Source organism: Cupressus sempervirens, chromosome 3, assembly GCF_028749045.1.
Source record: "Cupressus sempervirens isolate cs-2001-9-10 chromosome 3, ASM2874904v1, whole genome shotgun sequence".
Lineage (NCBI taxonomy): Eukaryota > Viridiplantae > Streptophyta > Pinopsida > Cupressales > Cupressaceae > Cupressus > Cupressus sempervirens.
The window spans coordinates 251,908,256-251,922,646 of NC_143120.1; the positions used below are offsets into that span (position 1 = coordinate 251,908,256).

The window sequence follows — 14,391 nt, forward strand, 5'->3', positions numbered from 1 at the left end:
CTGAGAAAAAGATGAATTAAGCAGGAAAAGGAACTCCAAGACTTATATTTAAGAAGTCATAAACCAAGAAGAAGAGAGCTATTTATATTGTTGCTACAAAAGTGCTAAAATTTGTGAAGTAATTGAAAGGGTGTGAAGAAGGAGACATCTGGGAGAAGTAAGAGCACAGAGGCTCTACTTCTAAGAGTAGTTATTAAGACATAATTGCACTAGTACATTAAGTATGGAGACTCAAGGAGATGAAGCTTGAAAGATAAAACAAAAAATTAAGAGTTGCAAAGATAGAAGGCCAAGAAAGGGTATGAGCTAAGAAGTGATCTGAGATCTGCAAGATAAGTTGTATGTTGTAATTAGGTCAAGTTTTTTAAATACTCTCTAGCAATTATATTAGATATGAAAATCCTATGGACTTAGGTTGGCTTAACAACCATTTGTAAATCCTTTAATAGGGTGGCATTCCAAGTGAATGTTCTAAAGTCCTTTTACCAGGCTCACTTCTAATAGGGTGGTTAAATCCTCTAACGAGGTCACATTCAACAGTGTGTGTTGTAAGCCTTTAACAGGGCATGCCTTTCATAGGGTATCACTTCAGAAGGGTGAGAATTGAGTAGCATGTTACTGGTGGTTTTTCCCAAATTGGGTTTCAACATAAATCAATATGTTATGTGTTGATTTCTTTTGTGTCATACTTGCATGTTAATTTACAGTAACTTGCTAATTAGACAAATTAAAGTTTGGAAGAGTGAATGCTTGGATTAGTTCACTATATTAAGAGAAAAGTTTGAATAGGACATATGGACCTTTAATAGCTAATTCACACCCCCCACCCCCCTCTTATTTATTCTAAAGAAATTCTAACAGAGTATAATTATGAGTGAATTTAAAAATAGATGACAAAGGAGCCACACCTTTGGATTCTACTACCACTTGTTCATAAATAGTGTTGGATGATTCAAGTTGATTTTGATGAAGTTATTTAAGCTCTAAAACTTGTTGAAATTAGATGTAACATCACAAGAATAGGAAAAGATCCATGGAATGAATCTCTCATATTGACTCACTTAGAGTTAATAATAATGAAACACTACACATAATTGAGAAAAATAAGAGAATTTTGTTGGAAATTTGATTGAAAAGCTTATTGTTATTGAAGATCAAAGAGGGAGATTATTGTAAAAGAATGTTTTCAATCATTTTTTTTCCATTGATGTCAAACCTACTATTTGTAGGAATGACATTTGCTTATAAGATCCAAGTGCTATCACTTAGTTGATTGATGAAGAGGATTTGATCAACAAGATGTAACAAGAGCACCTAAGGAAAATTTTGAGTTATGATGTTGTAATAAAGTGTCAGGATCAGTTAAGACAATGGCTAAGTAGTGTATTGATAACATACTCAAAGATATAGAGGTTGGTCACACTTAGAAACATTAGAGAAAGAAGCTATAACAAGGATGACTGCAAAGCTTAGACTAAAATCTTTAGTGGGTGCTGAGCAAGTTAGTTGAAGCCAAGAAAACTCTCAGTAGAAGCTGAGTAATGAAAAAAATCTAGTTTGTGCTGAGTGAAGAACAAGTGCCGAGAATCAAAAAAAAATTAGTTGGTGTCGAGTGATCTTCATGTGCCGAGTGATCTTCTAGTGTCGAGCATCAAGGAAAACATAGTTGATGTCGAGTAACATAGTATGTGTCGGGCACTAGTATTTCAATAGTGTTGAGCTGCTGCATTATTTCAAATAATAAAGATTTTCAAAATCCACGTTGACTTAGTGGTTACATTGAATTTTGTGAATGAATTTGAGGATAAGGATGATGAGTTGTTGGCATAGAAACCTATGTAAATTATTTTGGGCGAATTCTAATGGATTATTCAAGAAGTTTCTAGAGAAACAAAATATGGGTTAGATGTAATGAATCCTACCTAATCCATGTGAATTGAAATTGAAGAAAAAGATGAATTGAGTAGGAAAAGGAACTCCAATACTTCTATTTAAGAAGTCATAAACCAAGAAGAAAAGAGCTGCTGATACTGTTGCTGTAGAAGTGCCAAATATGTGAAGTGGTTGAAAGGGTATCAAGAAGGAGACATCTAGGAGAAGGAAGAGAACCAAGGCTCTACTTATACAAGTGGTCATGACGAGATGATTGCATTGATACATTGAGTATGGAGACTCAAGGAGACAAATCATGAAAGATAAGGCATGCAGTTAAGAGTTGTAGAGATAGAAGGCTAGACAGGGGTATGAGTTGAGAAGTGATTTGAGATCTGCAGGATAAGTTGTATGTTGTAGTCAAGTCAATATTTTCTAATACTCTAGCAATTTTATTAGATCTAAAAATTGTATGGACTTAGGTTGGCCTAACAGCCATTTGTAAATCCTTTAATAGGGTGGCATTCTAAGTGAATGTTCTAAAGTCCTTTAACTAGGCCCACTTCTAATAGGGTGGTTAAATCCTCTAACAAGGTCACATTTAACAATGTGTTGTAAGCCTTTAATAGGGAAAGCCTTTCATAGGGCATCACTTTAGAAGGGTGAGAATTGAGTAGCATGTTACTGGTGGTTTTTTCCAAATTGGGTTTCCACATAAATCACTGTGTCATGTGTTGATTTCTTATGTGTTATGCATACATGTTGATTTGCAGTAACTTGCTAATTAGATAAGTTAAAGTTTGGATGAATGAATGATTGAATGGATTTACTACACTTAGTGAAAAGTTTGCAAGGGACATTTGGACCTTGAATAACTGATTCACACCCCCCCTCCCCCCCTCTCAGTTATTCTAAAGCAATTCTAACAAATTTAGAAAGAAGCATATTATCTCTAATGTATTTTTGTAAATTAGATATAAAATTTTGTTATGTATCAATAGATCAAGAACATGACAAGAAATCCAATTTTGCAAACACTTAAATCTATCATTTAAATCACTAAGTTTTACTCTAAGACCTTGTCTATAATGCATTAGATCATTCAAATAATTATTAGGATCAATATTGGGTTCAAATTTTTGAATGAAGATTAGCAAATTTATAAAAGGAATCAATGAAATAATGAGGCAAAGAAAAATACCATTGCAATGCTTTGTCTCAAAATTTTCTATTAAATAAAATTTTCATGAACATGTAGTCATGAGAAACATCAAAACAAGGTTTAAAAATATTTGACATGAGTTAGATGGTCACCCTTACTATTATAAGTCTCAAAATGAGAATATCAATACTTTGCAGGATAATACAAATATCACATCTAAGAAAACTAAACTTGAACTGAGTCATGAAATAAATTTGTTTCTCAAAAGAAGACATGATTTGAGCTAATATATTAATGGTAGAATTGGTACCAAGAATGCTAGGATAAGAAACATGAGAACTATTAGGAGAATTGTTGGATATTAAGGGAAAGGTTTAATATGAAAAAGGAACACTATGATAAGTGGCATGGATGAAGGCACTAAAATGCATGACACATTGGAAGGAATAGAAGAAAGTATAGTATTGGGATGAATCACATGTGTAGGATTGGAATTTTGGATAGTAGTTGTGATGATAGGTGGAGCGTAAGAGAATGTACATTAGGATTAGAAGTAGAGATAGGAAAAGAGGTTTCAACATTTTTTGTAGGTGGAAGAAATCCTAAATATTGAGCACAATCCATAATGAGGTTGACATTAGTTTTAATGAGATGATAAAATATATGCAAGAGGTTAAAACCATGTTAATCATGATGAATAAGTTTTCTTAAGCCTTCTACAATGGAAAGGGGCTCATGATTATGGTATCCTTGAGCTAGCGATTGTTCATACTTTTTAAAATCATGGGAAGTTCATGGACTTGGATTGGAGGAACTCATACATGACCTTCTTTAGCATGGGAATAATGAGAATATTTATTCTTCACGATAGTACTAGTATCATTAATATGCATGTTGGTCCTATTAATATTCCTAGGAATTAAGGAGGTTTTGGGATAAAAGGAACCCTTAAGTATACAACTTCATCTAACAAGGAATTATATAGGTTAGACTCAAATTTGTAACTCCCATGTACAACTGAATGAAAGGAAAGGTAAATCCAATGCAATTTGAAATATAATTTCAATTTAAGTAATTTAACAATTAAATTTATGCATATGAAACTAAATGCAAAAAATGTCTTTGGACACTTTAGCTTATTGTTCAGATCATAGTTAGAGAATTAACATAATGATACATTTGTCATTGATGTCAATGGGGGAGACAATAATGCATGAAGAGCATCCATGTATGATCAATGTCCTTTGGGGGAGAGATGATCTTGAAGGAGATATTGATTGATGAAAAGGATATTAAAGGATTGGTGAAGAGTATTTGAAAAGATGTTGATGTAAGGGAGAGATTAACACCTTCCTTATTCATGATGGTTATTTTATAGTTGACATTCATGGACAACATGAATGGGGGAGTAGTTGCAATAGAGACATTTGGTATTCATGGAACTTAGATGTTTTTCATCTATATTCTCATCAATGAAAAAGGGGGAGATTTTTAGCATGAATAATGATGGCAATCCTATGAAGGTGTATCCTAGGATTTTTTGAGACATGATTTAGAGGTTTTGTATTGCATTCATGATAAAGTTTTTAATTGATCTCAACCTGTTGGTTATTTTGTGAAGACTGACAAAGCAGTAGACTGAGTTTGGCTTTGTGTGGTTTGAGGATTAATGATGAGATTATGTGTGATTGAGGAAATATTTTGGAGTATGTCTAGATGCTACAGTTAAGAGCATGCATAGAAATATGAATATTGGATAGAGTTATGATGGATTTAGTGAAGGTATCTTTCAAACAATATTTTTGGAAAGTGGGTACTGATGTCTTGATTGTATCTCCTAATAGAGATAGAATTTGGTTGAGAAATCTTAGATAGAGGTTGAATACATGTTGAAGATCATGTGGTTAATCATGCACATCCAGATGATCAATGAGTTTAAAGTTATGAAGAATATGAGTTGACATATTACTATTAAATTTTATAAAAAAAGATGGTAATATTGTAATGTAATATCTTAAGTTGGTCCTATATTATTATTGTAATTGGGAAAGCCTCAAGGCTGATCTTTAAACTCCTAATAGGGACTCATATGTATTGAATGTATTTAATTGACTCCTAACAGGGTTTGTCCTTTCACAAGGAACATTCATATTAGTACATAATCTTGTGGGTAGCATCCCCACTAGGGTTTTCCCTCTCAAGGGTTTCCCTAGTTAACAAATATGGTGTTAATGTGTATGGTTGCTGCATCTACTATTTACATGTTTTAGAATTAATAAGGATATTGAGAGTTGTTTTAGTTTTGCATAACTTCAATTCACCCCCACCTCCCCCTCTCCCCTTCAACTATCTTGGTGGACTTTTCTTTCTAACAATAGATAGATAGATAGTGGGTTGTTTCATTATAGGAAAAAAAGAACACCATTTCCTTCCTTCTTTGAGCCTAATGAAAGTATAGTTTTTAAATTGCATTAGTATGACCACTTACAATTATTTTGTAGGTGAATAATTAAGTGATTTATCTACCAAGGTAATAAAAATTTCAAAATCTAAAAATATGATTATACTAAGAAGCCCCTAACTCTTTGGTTGTGTATGTAATCATACTAACCTCTAAAAATCCTTATGTGCTAATATTATATAATTGTTTTCATTGAGAGAGTGTTTGAACCCTTTTTCATAATATCCTCCAATGATTCACTATGTGATATAGTTTTTGCTCAATCCTCTACTTTCTTTATTAAACTCACTGTAATGTGCATAAAGGCCTACTATGTATGTCATCACACCTATGTGACTAATAGTACATGTCATAAAAATGTTATATCGACAAGGATTTGAATATGGGATAATTTTCAATATGAATCAACTCATAGATCAAAATTTTTACATCATACTAAATTAGATACACTTGAAAAAGAGAGGGACAAATAGTTTTTTGAATTAGCATAGACCAACCAATGGTGCAATACAATGAATATTCTTATGCATAGCCTATTGACCCAAAGAATGTAGATGAAAGGTTAGAACTCACATTCCTTAATAATATTACTTAAAATTTTTTGAAAGTTAAATATATTAAACCATTATACTCTAGGAGAGAACAAACATTATTTAATCTTGAAACCAAAGAATATACTATGAGTATTTAAACTTTGTCAAAACTAAAATATACTAAACCAATATATTCTAAAATCAAACAAACATTATTGAATCTTTGAAACCGAAGAATATAGTATGAGTATGTTATTTTGTTCAAAGACCATTCTCATATAGTTTATATTAAAATATTTTATATTTTATATCATTTATCTAGAGGACATATTTCTCTAGTGATATTTCTTGTTTTATTTATATGCATTATACATGCAATTTAAGAATTTATGTATTTAATGGCCATATCTTGTTCCAAATGAAATCTCTTGAATATCTTTTTATAGTATAATTGAAATTTATTTGATGTGAATATGTGAAAAAAATTTAAGCCTTTTTTCATACTTGAATTCATAAAACTGATTAACGTTCGAGTGAAAAGGATATTTACATGAAACTAGAAATATTACTATTCACCCATTGCATATCTACTTTCAAAAATTGATATATTATATTCTAGTGTTACCAAGAAATACATATATTTGATGTATAAGGTGCTCAAATGGTAGATGTCTAAAGAAATTGGTTGTTTGTCCTCTAACTTATATATTGTTCTAGAAAATATATATAGCTTATTTTGTTTGGATCAAATTATATCTCTTAAATAGTCAACAAAAAAAACCTTAAGCTCTAACAAATATATGCCTAAATGTATAAATAAGTAATTTATCTTTTATCATATTTTTAAAAATAAAAATATATTATTTCTTAGCTAAACTCCAATCCCATAGACTCAAACCTAAATTTTACATTGTTGTTTGTAATAGTCGAATAGATATAAATGATCTTTATAATCTTAATATGTAAAAATAGGATAATTTTGAAAAATTAAATAGGGCATTATGCATCCATTGATTATGATATTGCTTATTAAAAGATGACATAGAAAATAAATCATACTAAATATGAATTCTCAATTCAAACAAGATGAAGATTATTGTGGGTGATATTTAATCCAAAAGACAAGTATGTGTGTATTACTAGTCCTAGAAAAGTTAATAAACCTATCTTGTTCTAAGCTGAAGGACAAAGTATTAGTTAAGGGTATGTGTAGGATCATGGTCAACCAAACTATAGCCTTAAGTGGCAATGAAAAATCAGCAAATCAGGGTTATCTCAACTTGACACATAATTTTAAAGTGGTTCTAGACTTTATGTCAAAAATTTGTTAGAAAATAATCTATAGGAAATTGAATTTAGTTTCTAAACTACTAGGTCTTATCTAGAGAAAAGAATAATTGATTGGTCAAACGTTTGGATTTTAATGCAATACTACAAAAATTTCAGGGCAAAAATAAAAAGTAGGTGTATGCTTGACCACCTTAATCAAAATCAAATGATAATTTTTATAATATAATTATACATATAAACAGTAGACTCATGCCTGAATGTGACACATATTTTTGGAGATTTTATTCCAAATAAATAATTAAATATGAATTTTCTACTAAAACTTTTTTGAAAAATAAACTCTCGTGTCTAACCACCTTAACTAATAGAAAACTTTACCAAATTAATCTTTATTTTTCTTATACTAGGCGAAGCATAGAATGTGACGCAACTTTTGGATTTAAAAAATGTTATATCATTTGAAAGTTATAGCTATTTTTCAATCAGTATGTCAATCAACACTTTACAATCATCTTCATTTAAAATTAACTAATAAATAATTATCGAACTCAAAATTTAATAGCAATTATATTGATGGAATCTCGAGACTGTTATAAAAAACCCCTTTTTGTTTCATTCAATTTTGATGAAAATAACATTGTTAGATGGCTACCTGAAGTGTGAGTGTCAGTCAAACCCTTCTTAAACACATTTTTTGGTTGACCAAATAGGCTTGGTAAATACCGATCCTAATCAGATACCTGAAATCAAATCAAGTATTAGATTTGAAATCGAATACCTGATTTGAAATCGAGTATCTGGTCAGGTACATGATTTTTCATTTGAAATTTTGGAGGGAGATTTGAGAGGAAAGATTTTCCAATTGCAATTTTGGAGGGAGGGAAATTTGAGAGGAAATAAGTTTGAGAGGGAAACTTTAGAGTGTTTTAGAGGGAAATTTATTTGGAGGAAGTGTGGACATTGATATTATTATTATTAACTATTATTATTATTATATATGATTATAATTATTATTATATTATAGTAATATGTATGATTATTATTATTAAATATAATATAGTTATAAATATAATAATAATAATTATAACTAAATAGAATATAGTAATATATATGATAAATATTATTTTTATTAAATATATATAGTAATATTATATGACTATTATTATATATAATGATATATATGGTTATTATTATTATTAAATATATAATCTAGTAACATATATGATTATTATTGTTATATGATCTAATAATATATTATTATTATATTAAAATATACAATATTATATTATTATAAAATATAATATTGTCATAAAATGCATTGAAAGGGGTAATAGGTTAACCTATGACCCCTTTCGATGCATTTCATGACAACATATGTCCCTAGGGCCCCTAGTGACCCCTTTTGACGCATTCCCAATGGGTCCCTATGGGTCCTAGGGCTTCTAGGGACATATATTGTCATGAAATGTGTCAAGAGGGATCATAGGTTAACCTATGACCCCTCTAGATGCATTAGAACCAACCACATGCGTCTCTAGAGGTTCTAGGGCCCCTAGGGACATAGGTTGTCATGAAATGCATTGAGAGGGGTCATAGGTTAACCTATGACCCCTCTACATGAATTGAAACCAACCAAATACCTCCCTAGGGCTCCTAGGGCTCCTAGGGCTCCTAGGGACATAGGTTGTCATGAAATGCATCCAGAGGGGTCATAGGTTAACCTATAATGCCTCTTAATGCATTAGAACCAACCACATGCATTCCTAGGGGTCCGGGGCCCCATAGGGACATAGGTTATCATGAAATGCATCAAGAGGGGTCATAGGTTAACCTATGATGCCTCTTGATGCATTAGAACCAGCCACATGCATCCCTAAGGGTCCTAGGGCCCCTAGGGAAATACATTGTCATGAAATGCATCGAGAGGAGTCATAGGTTAACCTATGACCCCTCTCGATGTATTAGAACCAACCAAATGTGTCCCTAGGGGCCCTAGGAACCCTAGAGACATAGGTTGTCATGAAATGCATCGAGAGGGGTCATAGTTTAACCTATGACCCCTCTCAACGCACTAGAACAAACCACATGTGTTCCTATGGGTCTTAGGGCCCCTAGGGACATAGGTTTTCATGAAATGCATCGAGAGGGGTAATAGGTTAACCTATGATGCCTCTTGATGTATTAGAACCAACTACATGCATCACTAAGGGTCTTAGAACCCCTAGGGACATATGTTGTCATGAAATGCCTTGAAAGGGGTCATAGGTTAACCTATGATGCCTCTTGATGCATTAGAACCAACCACATGCATCCCTAGGGGTCCTAGGGCCCCTAGGGACATACATTGTCATGAAATACATTGAGAGGAACCTATGACCCCTCTTGATGCATTGGAACCAACCAAATGCATCCCTAGGGGTCCTAGGGCCTCTAGGGACATAAGTTGTCATGAAATGCATTGAGATCTCTACACGCATTGGAACCAACCAAATGCCTCCCTAGGGGCCCTAGGGCCTCTAAGAACATAGGTTTTCATGAAATTCATCGAGAGGGGTCATATGTTAATCGATGATGTCTCTCGACACATTAGAACCAACCACATGCATCCCTAGGGGTCCTAAGGCCCATAGGGACATAGGTTGTCATGAAATGCATTGACAGGGGTCATAGGTCCTCTACACACATTGGAACCAACCAAATGCCTCCCTAGGGGTCCTAGGGCCACCAGGGACATAGGTTGTCATGAAATGAGTTGAGAGGGGTCATAGGTTAAGCTATGACCCCTCTACACGCATTAGAACCAACCAAATGCCTCCCTAGGGGTCCTAGGGCCCCTAAGGACATAGGTTGTCATGAAAAGTGTTAAAAGGGGTCATAGGTTAAGCTATGACACCTCTTGACACATTAGAACCAACTACATGCATCCCTAGGGGTCCTAGGGCCCCTAGGGACATATGTTGTCATGAGATGCGTAGAGTGGACCTATGACCTCTCTCAATGCATTGGAACCAACCACATGAGTCCCTAGGGGTCCTAGGGCCCCTAGGGACATACGTTATCATGAGATGCATCGCGATAGGTCATAGGTCATAGGGCTCTAAGTGCATTTCGAGGTTGATCTTCTAAGGGTTGTAACTCAGAGTTTGTGAGAGCTATCAATGAAATGTTGAATTCTACAGGACGGTGATGCCAAGGCCTAAAATAACATATCTCATTTTCGACATATCACATTTTGTTTGGATTTGGCAGAGTGATATCACTCAATGTCAAAACTTGCAGTGTGTCTTAGTTCATAGGTGCACCACAATGTAACTTTGAAACTGCTGATCTTGGCATCGAATTGTTAGCACCATTAGCTTCGGATGGGTGGGTGAACCCTAGTGACACCCTTGTTCCATCCATGGAGACCATCCATCGTCCACGACCACCCCATACTAAGGAGTCTCAAAGGTGCTCTAAGTGCATTTTGAGGTTGATCTTCCAAAGGTTGTAACTTAGAGCTCGTGAGAATTATTGATAACCCCTTCCAAGTTTGGTGAACTTCTCTAATTCAGAATTTAAAGTTATAACAAAAATTGTTCAAAGTTGCAAAAGTTGCAAAATTGCAATTTTGGAACTTTTGGAACTTTTGCAACTTTTTCTTACAAAGTGAAAATGAGTGCAAAGAGTTAGTTAGGGGTTTGAGCATGACCATACAAGGCTGGAAACACCTATATAAGGTGTGAAATGATAACATGCATTAATGAAACTAGTTTTGTTAAGTAGATCAGTATGGGTTACGTGAGCCTTGTGTAGGAGGTTAACAAGTGTGTTCATGTCATGATAGCACTTCAAATTAAACATTGCATCCAAATTTGATAATAAAGGTTGTTAAAATGTTATTCACAAATTATTGCATTTGAATGGAATACAACAAACATGATCAAAATTAGTGATATTCCATAAACATGAACGATACACATGATCTACTACGATAAATTGAACAATACTAGATAATAAATTAATATGTATATCATTGTGCACATAAATGACAAAAATATATATCAAAATACATGTATCCATAGACAAAGTACACAAATATATATATCAAAATACATAGATCCATATACAAAATGTGGCTGATCATGCCATTAGAATGTGTATAATATCAATGTTTCTATAAACAATGTGGCATATGCCATCTCAAAATGTCTCATGACACATCCTATGATAACTATACTATCCTAGGGTGTTGGTGGATGATCAAAATGTAGCCTCTTCGCTGCACTAGGTGGATCAGATGCCTCCTACATAAACAAAAAAGGAAAACCCAAAGTTAGACTACTAAATTTATATGATTCTTTGTATCTAACATTGAATTACTCAAATGCACAATGATCTTTTTTTTAATGAAGATTTATACTATTAAACTTTCATAATAAATACCTCTCTCATCGACCTCTTGCACTAGTCAGGAGTCCACTCGTATGCCCTTAGCAATGCTTATACCTTGCTTATTGTGGCCTGTGTATGTTCAAATATGTTTGTCAGATGAATCTACAACTTAAACTATAACATTATAATTCATAGCACGGTAAATTTATAACATATTTAATCATGAATTCAAATTACAACTTACTAGTGTAGGCTCCTCCTCAGGATATAGTGGTTGCATCATCAAATCTACAAAACTCTCCCATCGACCCTCATGTGCATTAGGAGTTTCCTATGAGATACAATATAGTAGTTGTTAATATCATAGAATTTTGTTTTGAATTTATTTATGAAGATAAGGAAAATGAAAAATAAATGATACTTATACATACAATGGGGCTCTAGGTGTGAATGGAAATGCCTGAGCATCTATGACATGGAATCTGTATGGACTCATCGCCAGTAGCCATGACCTATATACAATAAAGAATGTAATTAAATTTCATTACCATAAACATTTTACAAGAATGCATTGATATTTAATCAAATAAAAGCACCTAATTACCTCCTTTGTCAATGGGTGTTGGCTCATCCCCCTCACTTTGTCCCCCAAGGACAGGTGATACCTGCAAGATAAAAGAAAGATTAGAAACCATATATGCTATAATATCAAATAAAAAAGACAATGAGAACACAACATAATGTACCGTAGATGTCTTAAGGCCAAATGAAATGGTCAAGAGCATGGCATCATCAACCTGTCTCGACTCCTCCTCGATCATCAACTAAACATGAATGAAGATCACATACATGTATAAGCTAGTATGGCTTAAAAATTAAAATTATTCTATAAAAATTAACTTTAAATCACATATGTCATAACAAAAAAAATGTATACACGTACCGACATAGGAGTCCATGCCTCTGCATTCCCCTCCTCTCTTGCATCAGGGTTTGTAGCCTCTGCACGTGCGTCTGGTGTATCCTCATCTAATAAAAAATAATACTCAAGAAGATCACCTATGGGACCCAGGAAAATATTCTTGCATGTAATGCAAGTGTGGGGCACACAAAAGTGTGATGAGCTAGTTGATGATGAATTAGCACAACATCATCAACATGGTGAGGTAGGACTGACCTAGTCTGAGATATCAATAGGCTACTTAGTCTATGAATGGCTCTAATGGTTTGAGAGCTAGCCTCTACGATAATATTAGGATGCTACACTCAAGGAGGGGGGGAGACATTAGTAAGGGGGACAAAAGTGCCAACTTTCTTCTACTAGGAAGAGGGTCTATACTGAGGAGCTCCCACCCTACACCCATGTTGGGCTTCATGCTCCAATAGTTCACCTTGAGGCCCAACACAAATTCTACATATAATTTTCTAAGGAAATAAAATGGCACCTCTAAATTTCTATGTGGAGGGATATCAAAAACCATCCACCAACAATTCCAAAAGTTTGCACGTATGACATCATTTGTGCACCATTTAATTAACAGTTTCAATTTTTTACGATCTACTGGTAAACCAATTTTTGGGTTCGCAAAACGGCCAGTCAAATCATCTTTGGTTATATTGAGGGCTACAACCTCATCATAGTCCAAGCCATCATCAAACATCTCATGCATTTCATCACGCCAACGAAGAGCAACATTTTGTTCATTGGTAAGGGTTTCAATGTTATCCACTATGGTGTTTAACATGGATAACATAGGAGCCAATGCGGGCACATTATTATATGTTGTTCGCAAGGCCCTCGATTTGGTGAGAGTTTCAATTATCAAATCCTCTATTCGGGGAGGGTTTTGAGGGGGTAAAGGATCATTTGGTGGACGCTTTTGTGGGGGCACTGGATCGTTTGGTGGGGGGTTACAAGGAATAGTATTCCTTGTCTCAGTGTCATCATTTTGATCAACCATTCCTATTAATTTGGAAAACATAATTTATATTTTTAAAAAACTTTAATTTTAACAATTTCTATCAAAAAAATCTTAAATTCTGACAAATTTATGATAAAATTTATTAAATTTATACTAAAATTGATTTAAATTTTTTTTTAAAAAAATCTTATGTCATGTATCCGATTGAAAACTTGATATCTATGCTGCAAAACCCGAAATATGACGATGAAAACAAGCGGGTTGTGCTTTTTTTTTCCTTTATAACACTGATAGATATTGGGTATCCGATATAATATCAGGTATCTGATATCAAATCGAATACTTGATATAATATTGGGTATCCGATACAATATTGGATACTTGATATTATCAGATACCCGATAAGGGTTGGGTCTTACTTTCCAAGTTTGGTATCTGGATGGGTGAAAAAAAGTCAGAGCGAATTTTGGAACTCTTTTAGACGTTTTCAAACTTTTTTTTTTTTCACATTGCCACTTTTTGGCACACCATGATCCTGCATATACCCTTGATGATAAGATCGGGTTTTTGATCAGTCAACATGCCAAATTAATTAAATTAGAGCTAAGACCGTAATGTAACATAGCTTAAAATGAAGAAATTAGAAAACATGTACGCAATCTTACCCTGATTGATAACAAAATCAGAATTGTCCATATCTAAATCACATATTCAGTGGTATCCACAATTAAAGACACTAAAAATATAAACTCTTTCCATTGCTTTTTCAACAACTCT

General features: G+C 33.5%; 1 long non-coding RNA gene across 1 annotated transcript; it reads right to left on the reverse strand.

The window, feature by feature from the left end:
- Positions 1 to 11,379: 11,379 nt before the first annotated feature.
- On the reverse strand, positions 11,380 to 14,342 carry LOC149565814 (uncharacterized). Its single transcript, XR_016362070.1, has 7 exons — positions 12,636 to 14,342; positions 12,439 to 12,516; positions 12,297 to 12,357; positions 12,124 to 12,204; positions 11,937 to 12,023; positions 11,744 to 11,821; positions 11,380 to 11,604 (listed from the first exon to the last, which is right to left on the reverse strand). It is a non-coding gene; the product is annotated as an uncharacterized LOC149565814 (long non-coding RNA).
- Positions 14,343 to 14,391: the final 49 nt, after the last annotated feature.